The sequence below is a fragment of the Marmota marmota genome, unplaced genomic scaffold, assembly GCF_001458135.2.
Source record: "Marmota marmota marmota unplaced genomic scaffold, marMar, whole genome shotgun sequence".
In the NCBI taxonomy this organism is placed as follows: domain Eukaryota; kingdom Metazoa; phylum Chordata; class Mammalia; order Rodentia; family Sciuridae; genus Marmota; species Marmota marmota.
In genome coordinates this window covers 15,645,464-15,665,415 of record NW_026000057.1, presented here as the reverse complement: position 1 = coordinate 15,665,415, position 19,952 = coordinate 15,645,464, and the positions used below count along the sequence as shown (strand labels likewise).

At 37.9% G+C, this 19,952-nt stretch overlaps 1 pseudogene; it reads right to left on the bottom strand.

Annotated features, from left to right (window-relative positions):
• Positions 1 to 18,375, bottom strand: part of LOC125619840 — a 54,108-nt pseudogene extending 35,733 nt beyond the window's left edge.
• Between the last annotated feature and the right edge of the window lie 1,577 nt (positions 18,376 to 19,952).

Below are 19,952 nucleotides of genomic sequence, written 5' to 3'. Positions count from 1 at the left end.
ACTACTGGAGGAGAAGTGAATTCAAGGAAAGCCTTGGCAGATGAATTATTTTACATTCCTTACAGTGCATGAAACCTTCATTAAAAGCTCATATGTGTATGATGACACCCACTGGCTATCCTAGCCCCATCACAAGAATCAAGCTTCTTGAAAAGAAACTCATAGACACAAGCAACTGTTCTCTTATAAGGACATGCTGTTTAGATTGGTGTTCCAAGGCTTTCTGAAGAACCACTCTTCACTTTATTCTGGTTGTTGCAATTTGTTTTCCAGAGACTTCCTTGTGATTTTAGCTCACTGTGTTTCAGAAAGCCACTTGACCTGTGAGGGGACATTTTTTTTCTGCTAAATTTTTCATAATTTTTAGATAAAAATAAATTGTTGTCACTAAATTTATGAATTTGGTTTTCCCAAGTAATATATATTAGACATAGGAAAAATGTTTCTTAAAATGAATATTTAAATAGTTAAGAAATTACATTCAATATGGTTCCTTAATTAGAGTTTTACAGCAAAGCGGTACCACCCTTAGCACTGGGAACTGGAACCCCTGACCTGGGCATTGTGTGTTCCTCTTGCCTCCTTTCCTCCCCAGACAGGGCACCTACACACCAGGAGCTGCTGTTCTTCCTCCTCTTCTACTTTTGCATTCCTCTCTGGCTTCTCCAGGACATTGGAGTTCCCTGTAAAAATGCATAGACCCACTTTGGGGTCCTAAGGCATCTTCCCCAGATAGAATACTCAAAACCCAATTAAGCTCCAGTTGTTCATCCTGTGGCTCTTGGGCCCACAAGAACTGTTGTGGTGTGTGATTCTAGTGTATAGATATGGACTAGTTTTTCCATAGATGTGCACTGAGGTCTCTCCTGCTACCAGGCAGATCTGGGTGGTGGTTAGGTGGAGGCTGAATGTACCTAAGGGCCTCAGTTTGTGGTTTTCATGGGCTGTGAGTGCTGGAGAGATGTGGGAGGCCATCCTTGCACGTGATTTGAGTTACCTCCCTGGCTGGGCGAGAGGCGCTTAGACACATCTTTGTGCCCAGAGCTTTCCCCACCCTTCTCAGGTCCGAGGGCTTGTCCAGTTTGGAGGCGTGTCTGGCTACTACCCCTGAAGACCAATCATCACACCTGACCTTGGGACACTGCCCCCCTTAATCTTCATTGGATGGGATTTTCCCCAGAATTTCTTCCCCAATAAAAGTCCACTCCCTGGTGTGTTCTCTCTCTCTCTCTCTCTCTCTCTCTCTCTCTCTCTCTCTCTCTCGCTAGCCTCTTCAGTAAACCTTGCTACCTTAATAGGTGGCTGGAGGCTGGAGCTAGGAGAAGCTGTCTGGAGCTGGCTTAATGATAATTAGAACCTGTATCTTTAATTCAAACTCCCTTTTTGGATTTCTCACATAGCTGAACCTTCATTTATGAAGCCTTGTGCTAAAGAGAGGGCATTGAATGAAATAGAAGAAGTCACAGCAAACTAAAGTATATGCTTCTTCTTTAAGATAGTTTAAACACAGCATGTAAGGGGGAGAGAATCTGCTCTTAGAGATCCTATAATCAAATTTAAATTTGATTATAGGATATAATCAAAGTAAATTGAATGTAATCAAAGTAAATTGAATTTACTTTGGTTCATTGTTGCAATTTATCTGCCTGTCCACCTGTTCCTAGTGTTATAAATACCAAGGTGCAGCAAGTGCTTGAAAGTGGGTGGGCAAGGAAAACTTTGCTTTTGCTGAAAGGGTGTGCTGGCTGGCAAGTGGGCGTGGGTAGGCAGTCCACCTGGTTATATCACTAGAGTAGCAGTGCCTTTAATCCTGATTAGAGGAGTTTAGGGGTATAATCTATGCTAATTTTAAAATTGGAGTGGGCCAAGGGAAGGACTATGATTAAAATGGCTACAGTTGTATCCAATTAAGGTTATCTTCTGAAAATGGACCACTGGACTTTCTAATTCTTACACTAATGGGATAAGAAAAAGAAGGTGATGGTGTGTGGTGGTACATGCCTGTAATCGCAGCGGCTTGGGAGGTTGAGGCAGGAGAATTATGAGTTCAAAGCCAGCCTCAGCAAAAAGCAAAGTGCTTTAGAGACCCTGTCTCTAAATAAAACATAAAACAGGGCTGGGGATGTGGGTCAGTGGTCGAGTGCCCCTGAGTTCATTCCCTGATAACCACCCACCTCACACACATAAAAAAAAAAAGAAAAAAAGAAGGTGGCATGCTAAGGGCTATTCGTGGTGCAGGTAATAGTCCAAGTGAACAGAAATTAAAAGGCTATTTTGGTATTGGGAAGCATCTCAGAATTGGCTAAAGGCAATTAAGGGTTCCTCAGCCATCAACTGCAATGACAAACCCACTTCCCAGTGGATGACACTCAATTTAATTTGCCAGTTAGAAATCAGTTTGTAGGAAAAAGGAATTGGAGTCATCCTTCTGGCTGAGCAACAAAAATTGAACAAAATGAATAAAGCCATGGCTTACTAAGACAAGGAACAACAGGCAGCAAAGCACAAGAATTGAGAGAGGAGAAACAAATGAGGGAGGGAGCCCTACTGTGAGGAATGGTGACTTTGATCATGGTCTCAGACTGCCTCATAGGAGGCTGCACTTGTGCTGGAAACTTCCTGTGCAAAGATGCAGGTCAAGATTGCCCAGTTGCTATGGTGATGCCCTGCTTGAGGAGGTTCTGTGCAAGGCACAGGACTATCAGTCTTGATCCTGATTTCAGACACCAGCTGCCAGGATAGAAATTTATGATTGCAACTAGATAATTATAATTGGTTGTCAGTACTTTGACCTTTAAGTTTGCCTGCTTTTAAGAAACTTTCTCACAAAAAATCCTTTTGATGATAAAACCTCTACAATAAACATGCTGAGCTAGCTCTGATTCATTGTTTCCCATCAGAGGATGGTGTCCCACCTAGACTCAGATTTCTCTCTCTATGTGTATTTGTTTGTCTTTCTTAATCCCCATTGCCCCTCTCTGGTTTTCTAGGTTCAGCTGTGTAGGTATCAGCACCCTACAATTGCCTGTTTACTGTCTGGCGAGTTTCCAGATTATAGTAGAGGCAGGGAGTATCCAGGTGGATGTTGGTGGTACCTCTGAGTTGAGGAGATAAGCTGGTCAATCAGGTAGGTGGCAGAAGCTTATAGGGCAGAGGACCTAAGAGGAGAGAGAGCTTCAGAGAACTTCAGAGATCTGAAGAGGGACACTTAGGGTCTTCAACTGAGTATGAATCAGTGTTTGTGTGTGAGGAAATTACCTGAAGCCAAGGAGGAGAAAAACACTCAAAAGGTGTCAAGGGAACAATCCCCAATGTTCTGAACACTTCAATTAAAAGACAAGGGGCTGGGTTGTAGCTCAGCGGTAGGGTGCTCACATAGCAAGTGTGAGGTGCTGGGTTTAATCCTCAGCACCACATAAAAATAAATAAATAAATAAATAAATAAATAAATAAAAAATAAAGGTATGGTGTCCAACTACAACTAAAAAAACATTTAAAAAAAAGAAAAAAATTCTCAAGTGGAATAAAAAAGCTAAGTGGTTGGAACAAACAATGGTACCTTGACAAAAAAATTAAACATATTAACATTAAACAAAAATTAATTTCATATAATAAATAATAATTGTTATTAAATGAAATTAAAATTAAAAGTTGAAAATCATCTTAAATATTCAATGACAACTAATGTCTGATTATTTGAAGATTTGTAAAATTTTATAAAATTTATATCAAAAATTAAAATATATATTAAGATACACACACACACACACACATATATATAGTTGTAGATGCACATGATACTTTTATTTTGTTTGTTTGTTTGTTTGTTTATTTATTTATTTATTTTATGTGGTTCTGGGGATCAAACCCAGGACCTTACTCATGCTAGGCAAGTGCTCCACCCTTGAGCTACAATCCAGGCCTTAGCATTACATTTTTACCGGAAATTTTGTGATCCAAATCTTTGGATCATTTTTAGCAACATCATAAAAAAGAGTATGTATTTTCAAAAGCAATTCATTTCAGTGATTCCTATGGACAAAGCAATCTGAATAATTATCACATGGTAATGTGACTTCAATTTTTTAATGAGTAAGTTACATCCTAAATAATATGGTACTTGTGTTAGTTAACTTTCTGTTACTGTAACAAAATACTCAATAAAATCAACTTATAAGGAGGAAAGGTTTATTTCAGCTCATGGTTCCATAGGTTTTAGGCACTGGTCAGTTTGCTTCAATGCTTTTGGGTCTATGGCCAGGTGGAATGTCTTGGAGAGCACAGGGTGAAGCAAAGCTGCTGACTTTATGGCAGCTGGGAAGCAGGGGTGTTGGGGAGGGAAGAGGCTAGAGTCTCAACACCTCCTTCAAAGGTACATGCCCAGTGACCTACTTTCTTCACCTAGGCCCCACCTCTGGAAGTTTCCACCACTTCCCAATAGCACTGCAGGGTGGTGACCGAGCCTTTATGACCCTTTGGGAGACATCAGATGTTTCCTTTAAAGTTTCCTTCTTCTCTTGCTCCATGCTATAGTTTGAATGTTTAATGTCCCACAGACCCATGTGTTGAACGCTTGCTTGGTCCTCTCTGTGGGCCAGTGAGGATGAAGGAAACTTTATGAGGTGGAGCCTAATGGGAAATTTTTAGGTCATTCAGGGTATCCCCCCAAAGGGATAGTGGCAATCTAACAAAGAGGTGAAAGACCTCTACAATGAAAGCTATAGAACACTAAAGAAAGGAATTGAAGAAGACCTTAGATTATGGAAAGACCTCTCATGCTCCTGGATAGGCAGAATTAACATTGTCAAAATGGCCATACTATTAAAGGTGTTATACAGACTTAATGTGGTTCCTATTTAAATCCCAATGACATTCTTCATAGAAATAGGAAAGGCAATCATGAAATTCATCTGGAAAAATAAGAGACCCAGAATAGCCAAAGCGATCCTTAGCAAGAAAGATGAAGCAAGAGGCATCATAATACCAGAATTTGAAGTATACTACAAAGCAATAGTAACAAAAACAGCATGGTATTGGCACCAAAACAGACATGTAGGCCAATGGAACAGAATAGAAGACACACAGAAAAACCCACATAAATACAGTTATCTCATCCTTGTTTGACAAAGGTGCCAAAAACATTCACTGGAGAAAAGATCACCTATTCAACAAATGGTGCTGGGAAAATTGGAAAGCCACATGTAATAAAATGAAATTAAATCCTTATTTCTCATCTTGCATCAAATTCAACTCAAGTGGATCAAAGACTTAGGCACTAGAACAGAGACACTGTGCATAATAGAAGGAAAAATAGGACCAAATCTTCACCATATTGACCTAGGATCTGACTTCCTTAATATGTAAAGTGGCATTTGTTGGGTGAAAAGCATGTGGATTAGTTGAAGTAATGGAAGAGTGATGCTTTTGTAGGTGGTTTAGAATATCAAGAGCAAACATACCAAAGGCTGCAGAGCATTGAGTCTTTCCATAACCTCTGTAGAGAGGCTTAAGAATGTGTGATGCCCTCAAAGCAGTTATCCTGAACTTGGTGAGAATTGCATGGGAGAATGAAGCATCCTGTTCCCTTGGGAAGTAAAGTGGTGGAAATGACCAAGAGTTTGGGAGTTACTCAAACAGCATTGATTCTTATCTGTGGTCATAATATGCAGCCCAAGGAAAGGGGGGGTCCCTAGAGGAAGCTAGAGCCCTGCTTAATGTGAGAGGACTGGGCAGTGACAGTGGAAGGGGGAGTTAGGGGTGGGGCCCCACATCTCCCTTGGGTTCTTTGAAGGCTTCCCAAGCTCTCTAAGAAGGCTGCTAGGATAGGCAATGTAAAGTGGCATTGGGTGGGTGAGAAGCATGTGGATTAGTTGAAGTAATGGAAGAGTGATGCTTTGGTAGGTGCTAAAGACAATGCCTTGCAGTAGTAGTAATAGTAGTAGTAGTAGTTTATAATATTTCCTTCCCCTCTCAACTGTCAAGACAGAAAATGCCAGATGCCTTTTTAAATTTTTGTCCCTCCAAACCTCCAACCTGTGATTTCTGAGGAAAAAAAGAAAGAACAAAAAATTAAATTGTCCTGAAGAAAATTCGAGTAGAAAATAAAGTTTGTGCCCAAGAAGGCCCTGTGCAGCAGAGGAGGGAGGGGCTCCGTGACTGGAGGAAAAAGGGCAAGAGTGAGCCCAGGTGCCTTAGGTAAGGAGAGTCATCCTTTGTGTGAAAAGTCAGAGCCTCTTGGGGACTTAAGAGTCACAGAGAAGAGGAGAGGGTGATGAAACCAATTTTCTCAACACTGAAATAAGAGTTGTGTAGATCATATACAATGGACTATTCTTCAGTCCTCTCCAGAGGTATGCAATAAATCCATTTGGAGGCAGGGTAACATGGAATGGCTATGGAAGGCTTGCACTGAGCTGTGCCAACACCTTAGTTTGATGCCTACCCAGATCATGGGCCATTCTACTGAATTCTTTCATCTCTGAGGGTTTGCTTTATGCCACAGACATTATCTATCCATCTCTATTTATCTATCTGTCTATCTATCTATCTATCTATCTATCTATCTATCTATCTATCTATCTATTATCTATCTATTTATTTATAGTTAAGAGACAAGTTTATTGTATTATAGCTATTGTTCAGTCTGTAAAATAATTTCATCATCTTCCTTCAGTAATACTTAGAAACTGCCTTTCTGATAAGTCAAATTAAACCATATCAATATTTTGGGCAAATTTGTATTTATACACATTTCATCAAAGTAGCATCCTTAAAACATTATTTATTTTTGCTCAACACCATGTAATATCATTATTTTAATTCCTTCCCCTATAAACACACTGCTGGTCAAGTTCCAATCTTTTTCACCAGTACCATACGCATTCATTCATTCATTCTTCTCTCTTTAGGCATTTATTAAAACTATATTATAGGAAAACACTCACTCCAGCCGGAATGGCAATTATCAAGAACACAAGCAATGATAAATGTTGGTAAGGATGTCAGGGAAAAGGCACGCTCATACATTGCTGGTGGGAATGCAAATTGGCATAACCATTACGGAGATTCCTTAGAAAACTTGGAATGGTACCACCATTTGACCCAGCTATCCCACTCCTCGGTCTATATCCAAAGGACTTAAAATCAGCATGCTATAGTAATACAGCCACATCAATGTTTATAGCAGCTCAACTCATAATAGCTAAGCTATGGAACCAACCTAGGTGACCTTCAACAGATGAATGGATAATGATGGAATGTTACTCAGCCTTAAAGAAGAATGAATTTGCCAGTAAGTGGATGGAGCTGCAGAATATCATGCTAAGTGAAATAAGCCAATCTCAAAAACCAATGTTTTCTCTGATGTGCTGATGCTAATTCACAATAAGGAGTAGGGGTAGGGAAGAATAGAGTTATTTTAGATTAGGTAGAGGGGAGTTAAGGGAGGGGAGGGGGTATGGGGGTTAGAAGTATAATAGAATGAATCAGACTTTACTACTCTATATACATATATAAGTATATGACCATTGAGATTCCACATCATGTACAACCAGAAGAATGAGAAATTATATTCCATCTATGTATTATGTATCAAAGTGCATTCTACTGTCATGTATAACTAATTAGAATAAAAAAAAGGGATAGTGGGAGCCTGGGTTTTGCTTTCTTGCTTTTGCTTTATGAGGTGAACAGTTTTGCTCTGCTCTATGCTCCCACCATGATGTGCTTTCTTACTGCAGGAACAAAACAATGGGCTAATTGATCATGGACTGGAACCTCTAAAATTTTTCAGCATAATAAAACTTTTCTCTTTATAAGTGAATTATCTTGAATATTTCATTACAGTGATAGAAAGTGAGCTAACACACTCCTCTCTTCTTTTTCTCCTCCTTCTCCTTCTAAAGCCTCTAAAACAATGCATGGACTAATTCTATGAGAAGGCAATGTAGAAATTAACAATAAGAGCTGTTTGAGTACAATGCAAGTCCTGAATTCTCATGATATTACCTCATAGCTACCCATGAGACACCATTTTGGGGATGAATACACAGAAGCTCAGAAAATTCTGAAACTTGCTGACGTTTGATATTAAAGTAGAGTCAAGCTCAGGGGTTTGACTCTGAAGCCCACAATTTTTACTACTATGTTAGAGTTAATAAATTCAGATATAAATGTTAATTGTTCAGGGGCAACCCTCTGATATTCAGTGTACCATGAGTGCATTGGTTCTTTTTATGTGAATTGACACTCTTCACTCAATCATTGGCTAACTCCATGTCAAATGACCTGGTCAAAGCAGTCCATGTATTCTCTCCTCATGACAAACTGGTTCCTTATGCTGCTTCTGTGTCCAGATGAGTTACAGTTGTTCACCTCTGGGTTGGCTACAAAGAGCACATTTAAAACTTTAAAATGTCTCAAGTATCAAAAGGCAAGTGGTTTTACTTATTCTGACTTGGAATCTGTTCTGGAACATACCTCTAAACAACTAAAAAATCTTCTTTACTATAGTAGGATGGAAAATTTAAGGCATAAATTTAAGACTGATTTTAATATCTATTGCATGTGTAAAAGAGTGTGGGGTTTGATTTTTTCCTGTTGCCTCAGAATTTTGGCTAAAACCCAAAGCTAAGGACAGATGGCACTAAGTTTTCCTAAGCTCCCAGTGGCTCCTAGGGCTTACTAAGTGGCACTGTCTCCACCACCATTGCTAGTTATTACTCCATGCCCATTTTTTTCTGCTTTCCCAGAACTTGATGAAGGAGACCATTCACAGTTTGTAGCTAGGGGATGCTTGGAGAAAGAGGCAGTAGTGCTTTTCCATCCGTGTAGCCAAGTGAGTTAGCTTCAGTAAAACCTCATGAAGACTGGGGACATTTTGTAAATAGTAGACTGTCACCCTGTCCCTTTAAATATTTACTTAGCTGCAGAATCTGGAGATTTATCTTTTTGCTAAATATATGACATTCGGTTCTTCTCCGTTCTCCTCTGTCACTATGGGAAAGAAGAGGGAAGTGGTAGATAGTGGCTCTGGATATTTGAAGACGTGTTTGTGGTGAGATTGAAGGAGATGAAATACTCCTGGAGACAGAGGATTTCATACACAGAGTGGGCCAGGGTGAAACTTCACGTGCACACAGGCTTAGGTTGAGGGTGCCCCACCAGGGGATGCCACCACAATCTGAGAGAGTCAATCGAAACTGACTGGGAACCCCTCCAAGCTAGCGTTGTGGAGAAAGTCACATAAGGGGAGTTTCATTGTCCTATCTTCATTCCCAAATTGTCGCTGAATCCAGTCAGAGTGGCGAATGTCCATAATGAGGGATAAAAGAAGGTGTCTCAGAGACAGCCCACATCCACTTCCTCCACTTCAAACACTAAGTCTGTGTGGGGTGATGGAAAGGACGGAGGGAGGCCAAGAGTTTTGAGCCAAGTGTGAGGTTCAAGTTTTAGAAAAAATTAATAGCATTCATTGAGTCTTAATTATTGGCAAGAAGATGGTTGTAATAACTGAAAACGACTTTGGAATCATCCCGTGTCACTGTTAAGGTGGCAAGCATTCAACTGGAAGAGTTGATTTACTCCGGGACCGGTGGTGGTCATAGTTGGTGGATAAAAGTCATTTGGAAATTAAATGCCAATAATTGTGAGTCCTTAACTGGCAGATATATTTATAAGTGGATTGTTTCCCTCTACAAATTTCCTTGTCATTTTTCCTTTCTTTCTTTGTTTTGTAGTGCTAGGGATTGCCTTGCACTTGCTAGGCAAGTACTTTACTTCTGATCTACATAGCATCTCCCTGTCATTTTCTTTATGGGCAAGGCTTCAGTTGCTTTCTATGTTATCTAGACTGTGGCTGTCCAGTAGAATATTCTATAATGATGAAAATGTTCTATGCACAGGCCAGCATAGTATTGCTATAGTTTGGATTGAATGCCCCCAAAAGGCCCTGTGAAAGGATTGGTCCCCAGCCTCCAAGGCTATTAGAAGGTAGTAAAAAGCTTTCAGAAGCCAAGGTAGAAGTTTTGCAGTCTTATGGGGTGTGTTGCCTTGAAGAAAATATTGGGACCCTGGGCCCTTTTCTTTCTCTTCTGCTTCCTGGCCACAACAAGGTGAGCAGGGTTTGTTCTACCATGATGTCCTGCCTTGCCACAGTTCAGAAAGCAATGGGACCAACAGATCATGGATTGAAACCTCTGGGACTATGAGCCAAAATAAATCTTTCCTGTTTTGAAGTTGATTATCTCAGGTACTTTGTTACAGTAGCAGAAAACTGACCAACACAAGTGACCACTAGACATGTGGTCATTGAGCATTTGAAAAGTGTCTAAGAAAACAGAGGAGCTGAATCTTTAATTTTATTGAATTTTAACTTATTTTGATTTAAATTTCAGTAGTATCATGTGGCTAGTAGCAATAGTGTTGCACAGTGCTGGCCTAGGTTTGGAAAAAAAAAATTGGGTAGAAGAAAAAAGTGAAGATGAAGGAAAGTTCTATGTCAATAATTGGTTTTCTGTGAATTCATTTTTTAAAGGTATAGTATAGAAGCTCCATTTGTATTAACTTGGCTAAAACTTATTTTAATCCAATTTAAATTTTTAATTTTTGGTATGTCACATATTTAAAAAGCTACTTATCACCTTAATAATGTTGAAAAAATAAGATGCTTGGATTTAAACTGTAAAATACTGTGCCATAGAGAATCTTTGAGATTATTCCTCCCTGTGTCATTTTTCTGGAAATACTTGCTTTGACCTTTAAGTAAGGTTAAACATGATTGCTTCTCCCTTAAATTAATTTAGCTCCTCAGTATTGCTGTTTATCAGTTTGATTGTTTATATCAAACAATGGCTAAATTAGAGTCAAGAAGGCCAAGATGGGGCCAAAGACTTTTTTTGTGCAGATGAATGATTCATGATACTTCAGCCAGAATCAAGGCAGATGAGATGCTGTTCTAGTCCATTTCCAATGGAGAGAAAAGAGAACCTCGTTCTTCTCTTTCTTCTCAACCACATAAACCAATTCTCTCATTATTATTTAGATTAAGTGGGTACATATCCTTTTATTACAGCAAATAGAAGACCAGAATTCTCAAACCGATGATACATGGTACTACCTGGAGTAGGAAGAGCCCTTCATCCTGACTGACTACTACTATTAATGAGAACTACATACTATTATATATATTATGCATAATTAACAGAACTGAAATAGGTATAATTGGCTGATGAATTCTAACATTAAAATAGTAAGTATTTTAAATATTTTATTCCAGTGACGTGGCTGTGTATTTTGCAGTGAACTCATTCTGGTTGGCTTTATAAAAAGCTCTAGGACTTTCAATTCAGTGATCATCAGGAGGGGTCCCAACTAGCTGCCTGCAGACCAAATTCTACCAGGACAATGGTTACCAAAATGTTTTTTATATTTTTGAGTGCCTCCAGGTAAGCATCTTTAATTTGCCTCTGTTCATATCTGACATTATTACACAGTTAGTGATGGTGGAGGGTTTTTGAGTTGTCAACTTTCATTCAACCTATTGACAAAAATATCTAGGCTCAGTCATCTACGTCTTGCTCGATGGAGCTCAACTTATTGGTTACATAGACTTTTAAACAAATTCAGAGACTTAAGGCAGGCATAGATACTCCATCAGTTCTGGAGTCTCCAATTCTTTAGATTGTGTCCACTGTATGATTAACATGAGGGATGCTGGAAGGAAGCCATATGTGAGAACAGTATGATAAGTACTAATTTCTAGTCTAGGAACAAGTCGGATCGAGAACCATCTGCCTGCATTGTGTTAGCTTTTACTACAAAACGGTTTCTTTTTTATGAAACAAAATTTAATACTGTGCTTTTAGCTGTATTAACAAAAAAATGTTGAATTAAAAAAAATTCGTTCATTATCTTTACATAAAGACAGATGGGATATATTCCTGTATCCCTAGAGCCAGAGCAAATAAAATTTATTTTTGAATTAGTGTGTTTCCTTTCACCAGGCAGTGAGAATTATTTTGCCTGAGATGTTTCCTTTTTAGCTTGGTTGTCAGCATATTAAAATTAACTTACAGCTGCTCCCTTACACACTTTATTTTCCATTTCTCTATATGGTGTTTCTTCTCCTTTAGTACATTTCTAAGTGAACGTTTATATTTTCTTGTAACCAATGTCAGTGTACTTTTGGAAGTATATGACTTTAAAACTGCAACTAAATAATTATGAAACAGCTATATTCAAATATGCCAAATGATTTTTTTCTTTCTTATTGATTCTTTTTAGTTATACATAACAGTAGAATCCATTTTGACATAATTATAAGACCATGGAATATATCTTGTTCTAATTCAGTCCCCAGTACCTCCCCTTCCCCTTCCTTCCTGCTAGCCCTTGCTCCCTTTCCTCTGCTTTACTGATATTTATTGATACTTCTGCCATTCATCCATAGTGTGTGTGTGTGTGTGTGTGTGTGTGTGTGTGTGTGTGGTGTGTTTAGTTAGTTTCATGTGGATGTACTGATAGTGAAATCACTGTGGCATATTCATATATGTCAGATTCATTCCATTGTCTTTCTTTCCCTCTTCTCTTCTCCTTTTCCTTCATTGCCTGTTGTCTACTCCACTAAACAACAACTTTTTTTTTTTTTTAAATCCCTCCCCACTCACTATTGGGGATTAGCTTCCACACAGCAAAGAAAACATTCTACCTTTGGTTTAGGGATTGGCTTATTACACCTAGTGTGATAGTCTCCAGATCCATCCACTTAATAGCAAATGTGCTTTTGGCTGCATAATGAAAAAAAGGTGGGATTAAAAAAATTCGCTCTTCGTTATGGCTGAATAATACTCCATTGTGTATATATACCACATTTTCTTTATCTATTTTTCTGTTGAAGGGCTCCTAGGTTGGCTTCATAGCATAGCTATTGTGAATTGTGCTGCTATAACCATTGATGTGGATGCATCACTGTAGTATGCTGATTTTAAATCCTTTGGGTATAGACTGAAGAGTAGGGTAATTTATCAAATGGTGGTTCCATTCCTAGTTTTTTTGAGGAATCTCTATACCACTTTCCAGAATGGTTGCACTCATTTGCAGTCCCACCAACAATGTATAAGTGTACCTTTTCCCCACATCCACACCAACATTTATTGTTACCTGTATTTTTAATAATTGCCATTCTGACTGGACTGAGATGAAAGCGCACTGTAGTTTTAATTTGCATTTCTCTAACTACTAGAGATGTTGAACATTTTAAAAATATATTTGTTGACCATTCATTTCTTCTTTTGAGAAGTGTCTGTTCAGTTCCTTTGCCCATTTATTGATAGGGTTATTTGTTTTTTGGTGTTAATTTTTTTGGTGTTTTTTTATTTCTTTATATATCTTAAAGATTGATGCTGTATATGGGGTGCAGGTGGCAAAGAGTTTCTCCAATTCTGTAGACTCTTTTTTCATGTCCTTGATTTTTAGTTTGATGCCATCCCATTTATTGATTTTTGATATTACTTCTTACGTTTTAAGAGTCTTGTTATGTGACAAGGACTTATGTCCTGAGTGACATGTTGGAATGTTGGGCCTACATTTTCTTCTAGAAGGTGCAAGGTTTCTGATCTAATTCCTAGGTGTTTGATACACTTTGAGTTAAATTTTGTGCAGGGTAAGAGATAGGGGTTGTTTCATTCTACTACCTATGGATTTCCAGTCTCCCCAGCACCATTTGTTGAAAAGGCTATCTTTTCTCCAATGTATGTTTTTGGCAACTTTGTCAAGTATGAGATATCTGTACTTATGTGAATTTGTCTCTGTGTCTTCCATTCTATTCCATTGGTCTTCGTGCCTGTTTGGGTGCCTGTATCATTCTGTTTTTGTTACTATAGCTCTGTAGTATAATTTAAGGTCTAGTATTATGATACATCCTGTTTCACTTGTTTACCTGAGAATTTCTTTAGCTGTTCTAGGTCTCTTATTTTTCCAAATGAATTTCATAACTGCTTTTTTTATTTCTATGAACAATGTTGTTGGAATTTTGATGGGAATTACATTGAATCTGTATAGTGCTTTTGGTAGTATGACTATTTTAACAATATTAATTTTGTCTATACAAGAACATGGGAGGTCTTTCCATCTTCTAAGATCTTCTTTAATTTTTTTTCTTTTGTGTTCTCAGTTTTCTTTGTAGAGATCCTTCACCTCTTTTGTTAGATCGATTCCCAATTATTTTATTTATGAATGGGATAGTTTTCCCAATTTGTTTTTCAACAGATTAATCATTAGAATATAGGAATATGATTGATTTATGGGTGTTGATTTTGTGTTCCAGCACTCCACCACTGACATATAACCCAGCCCTCAAAGCAATATGCATATTTTTTTCATTGCACAGAAAAATCTGGAACCATATCTACCATGAGTTCACAATAATTGCCTCTGGGTAATTAGGATTATAAGTATTTAAAATGGTTTTTATTTTTTCTTATTTGTATTTTTGCTTATTTTTATGATTAGCCAACATTACAATGAATGCAAGTAGACTTAAAATTAAAAACCAGTCAATAGTTTAAGACTTTTGTTTGTATGTGTATTTGATGGTAGAGCAACATGAACAGTGAAGATAAGGATCTGTTGCCCATCTGTTAGAGGAAAATTGGGCCCAGAGAGGAAATTCAAAGAGCAGTTTACAGATGAACCCTCAGTGATCCTTTGATCTTCAGTTTAGCTTCCTCATAGGAACCATTTAGTGTCTCCTGTTAAGAGGATGAGATGAAACATCTACCTCTTCAGTAAAGTCCCTTTGATTTTGTAGAGGTGGAAATAAAGGGATTTTAATAGATATGATCCATTAAAGTCTGCTATCAATGTTTATTAATCTTCCTGAGAGACTTCCAGAGAGGAGCTGTAGCACAAAATAATTTAATTAACATCTGTAAGCACTCTGTTTTTTAAAAAAATATAGTGATTCATGGATTTTGAATACTAAAATTTAATAGTAGCTTAGAAAAATATAACTCAGTGCCTAGTCACATATCAAGAGGAACTAAAGTTGCCCTGTATAAAGGTAGTTCTCCAAAGATACCTGGGGAAGGCTTTTATTCTTTTTTACTTTCTTCCAGTTCTTTTAAAGCATGGGGATATTATATTATCTCTGCTACCACTTTGTATGATGATTGGCATCGACACTTGAAACTTCCATTTTCAGAATAGAGTCACTTTTAAAACACAGGTGTCGTCATTTTCCAGAAGTGGTTGATAATTCTGGCTAAATCCCCTGGAACATTTAAAAGGTTCAGTTGTCTCCAAATAAAACATTCCTGGGCTTCCGGATGGTGTCCGACTGATGGGTAAAAAGTGGGAATATGAGGGCAGTCGTTTGGACAAGTGCTGTTTTCCTGTGAAGATGAGGGAAATAATTCTGCTTCCAATCCGTGAGGTACCATCTGTCTGTGGGTTTATGTTGTCATTAATCAGAGATTAGGTGTAATGATCTCTGCAGAAAAAAAAATACCTGACCTGCAACAAATCTTTTACTGCATCTGTTCCCAACATGTCAATTAAAGTCTACCTTTTACGACAGTTAGTATTGTTGTGCCTGATCCTCTATTAGCTATAAAGAATCCTAAAGAAAGAGACTATGTATGTATGGTTTTGATTTTTATTTCTTGTAAAACCTAAGACAGTATTTTTCACCCTATTCATATTCAATGTTTATTGGATTGACTCTATTAGTGTTTTTTTATGCTAATAAGCCAGTCAGGGTAAAAAAATCACTGGTTCAAAATCCTAAGGAAAGAAAGTCTGTGTACATCAGATGGAATGACACTTCTTTGAGACAACTCCTAATACTGTCAGCGGTCATATCTGTGGTTAATGCCTTCAAAGAGATGTCTAATTATGAAAATCCCTTGCTAGAAATTGGTTTTGGGAAAAGCTCATGACCCAAGATGATTCAGGGAAGCATAAGCAAAGTTTTCAAAAAAAAAAAGATTTCATATTTTTAAGTAGGTGAAGTAAGAGATGTTTCATTAGATTCTTTAAACATTTTCATATCTAGATGCACTAGAAACTCCGTGACCTTGGGTAACTCTTGTGACCTTGGGTAACTCTTGTTACCTTGAGTTACTTTGGGGCCATGAGGGACCAGTCTGAGGGCAAAGGCAATGCTGATAGAAGAGTGGAGGAAACAAGGAACATCTTTGATGAGGCTGTGGAGCTGCTGTGCCTAACTAACCCTATAGGTTAGACTCCTATAGGTTGGGATTCTTATGTGAGGTAATATGTTTCCTTATCATTAAAGACAATGTACAGAAATTATTTTGTTATTTGTAGTTAAAATGCATCTGAAGATGACTTTCACTGTAACCTCAAAAATTTTTGGAGAAAATATATGTTCTTCATTATGTTCTAAGCACATATGGGGCTAAATAACAAAAGCCTTCTGCCTTTGAGAGCTTATGGGTACAAAAATAATACCCTTGAAAAAAATTGAGGTACTTTATCAAAGAAGCCAGATGTGGCTGAAAACCAATCACTTGTTTCAACCCAGAAGCTTCTGCACCCTGGATGCTGGTGCACAGGAAGAAGAGACTTGGAGCTAAATCTGGAGGTAGGAGCTGAGGCAGCACAAATAGAAGACAAGGTGGACTAAGGAAATGAACATGTGGGAGGAAAATAGTTGGAGTGTTTTATCATGGTCCCCAGCTGGGAAAGAAATTGAATTTAGGAGTGCCCAGGTGGGCTGAAGAATTGGAAATGGCTAAGGGGTTTTGGGATGATGGCGATGATGAGTGGTAATCGAGGATCAAAGGAGTGAAAGTGATAGAAACAGAGTGGGTTATTAAGATGGAAGACTTAGAGGTGTTGAAACACAAGTTTAAAAATATTGTAAGCCTAATTTTTATTTATTAGTTTATGAAACCAATATTTTTACTTGCTTTCTATTAATAACTTATTGGATCCATTTCTATATTTTAAGTAGTTATGACTGTCTTCAGTGGTTAAATCAGTGACCATTGGTGATCAATGTATTAGAAAATTTAAATTATGCACCACAATTGTGATTCTAAAAAAGAACTTTGCAAAGAGAGAACTAAGCCAAACTTTTCTTGATTCCTCTGCTAGCTAATTCCAAAAGGAAAGTTCTCATATTATCTTTGTCTAGGGGTCTTATTTTAATTTTTAATGTATTGGAGTCCACCATGCCTGATGGCCAAAATAAGAGTCCTAAATTGGCCAGATTTTTGTATGCCACATATGGAGATGTATATTCATACCTTTCTATTTTTTTGTACTTTTGTCTCCAAGGCACTCAAACTGACCTCAACATTGCAGACATGTGTAGCTCAACATAGAAACCCTGGTGCAATGACCTAGAAATGAAAACAAAGGACTCAAAATTCAAAACTATCTGACATTATTTAGATAATGTCAGCTCAGAGGGGAGAGGGTGAATTGTGATTTTATTTTTGTCCCCTGTTGGTTTGTTTTTGTCTGTTTCAGTATTAGATGTCCTTAATATCTACTCTGGTCAAGGGATGCTAATTAGTATAATGATATGAAATATGAATCAGAACTAACTCTTATGCCCTAAGACTTATTGTCCATTATATGTATTAATGATAAGCAATCCACATCTCTTACTTAAATTATTTCAAAGAACCTCATCTTCAAATATATGGTAGCAATATGAGATGTCCATGTGAGTGTCAGTTAGAAAGACAAAATAGTAAGAGTTTAAAAATATGCAAGTAAACTATTGGAAGTTCTTGTTAAGATTATGTTTTTGATTCTGTTAATGAAACCTGGAACAGTTGAGTTTTGAGTATTCCTACAGAAAGTGGCATATAAGATTAGTTTTATGTTTAACAAATTTATTCTTAGGAACTTCTGACTTAAATGTGTTAATTGGATTTTCAAATTCCACAACAATTTAGAAATAATCTCAATTACTGATGACAAGAAATGCATTAAATACAAAAATATTTTTAAATGATATAAATCTACTGTGGTTTACATGTGTACCATGTGGTATGGTTTCAAAAAACTGTTTATTAACATTAATGTTAACTCAAACTCTGTACCTTACAACCTTCAGTGTCTGATTTTTCTCATTTCCCTGGTGAGTTTACTTGAGGAACAACTGGGAAAGGATTGGAAGAATCATTATCATTGAGTTTAGCTGTAGTGTTGAGGGCCCTTGCTCATGGGGATTTAGATTCCTTTTCAAAGATTTCTATACATAAAAATTGAACTAGGCTGAGAAATAGGGCAATGAATTGTGACTTTTAATCGGGAAGGCCTCCTCATTTTCTGGATTGTCATACCTTGATTTCGACTGTACACGTCGTCTGCATTGTCCAATATGGTAGCCACATACATGGTAGCCACATATGGCTCTTGAAATTTAACTGAATCAAATAATCAGATCTGTTCCTCATTATGCTAGCCACATTTCCAAGATCACTGATTTTCAGAATCTCTCCATGAACATACTATCAAAAACTATACCCTTGAGCTTGCAGGGCTGCAAGTTTTTCCTGTTCATTCTAAACCAACTTCACAACTTTTAAATCACAAAGACACAGGTTTTTACTCTGCCTCAAATGGAATCCCCTTTTCAGCAGCAGAGCTGCTGGGTTTTAACCTTGCTCACTACACCTGGAGGGGAGGGAACTCCGGGAAAGTCTGCTGCCACTGACTCTGTCAGACTTACTTCCTCTGCTGTAACAGTTTGTCAAGTATAAATGCTTTCAAATTTATTAACTGACTTTGGCAAATCCCACTATGCTAAATTAATTTTTTTAACATTTCTCCAGTTTTATATTATTTGGTGAAATCATCGACCTCTTCAAGCCCCCACATCTGAGAAGTCCATCCAAGAATGATATGTTTCCAGTTGGCACAGCCGTTAACATTTATGTGGCTAGCATTAACACCTCAGTAAACACTGGCTAATAATTCTATATTATGAGTATTAATAAAGTACCTATCACAAAAAAATGAAATTCTGTGACTTCTCTGACAAAACTTATTAAACCTACTTTATCTCTCTCAGTAAAATTCTGTGCCCTTATGAGGCCCACATGACTTGCATCTTTTCCCTACTCTATGTCAGTCAACTTCCTGTTACTGTGACAAAATGTCTGACATAATCAACTTATACGGGAGAAAGGTTTATTTTGGTTCACGGTTTCAGTGGATTCAGTCCATGGTTACTTGGCCCTGTTTCTTTGGGCCTAGAGCAGGTCGGTACATCATAGCAGGAGTGCATGTGGCTCATTTCATGGCCAGGAAGCAAAGAGAGAGGCAGGAAGAGGTGAGGGTCCCATTATAACCTTCAAAGGCATACTCACAATGACCTAACTTCCTTCCACTGGGTCCCATCTCCTAAAAGTCTCAGCATCTCCCAATAGCAGTAAGCTGGGATCCATTCCTTAAACATGTAGACATTTGGGGAATATTCCAAATCCAAACTATAGCACACCTCTCTTCTCTTGACTGTATTTCCTACAAGTTCGTTGTTCCCTCTGCTGTAACCATACTGTCTTCTGCTATTTCTCCAAATGCAAAGCTCACCACTCCCCTCAGGGTCTTTTCACTTGCTTCTCTTTCTGCCTTGGACTTTCTTTCTTTAGAGTCTACATGACTCACTCCTTTGCTTCTTGTCAGTGAGTATTTTTCTGAACAGGTGATATAACAAACAGTCTTCCTTCCTATCCTTTCTTACCTTGTTTCTCCATAGTACCTATTACATCTGGCAAAATATGTATCCTTGGGCTGCCTGCTCCATCCTGATACTAGCTTCTTAAAGGAACTTTTGCTCCTGCTGTGTCCTGATACCTTGAAGATGCCTGATACATCCTAGATTTCCCACATATGAGTACTGAATGAATATGATTTGTCTTTAGCAGGGTAAAGAAAAATGTGACAGATTTGAAAGACAGAGCTCTAAAGAA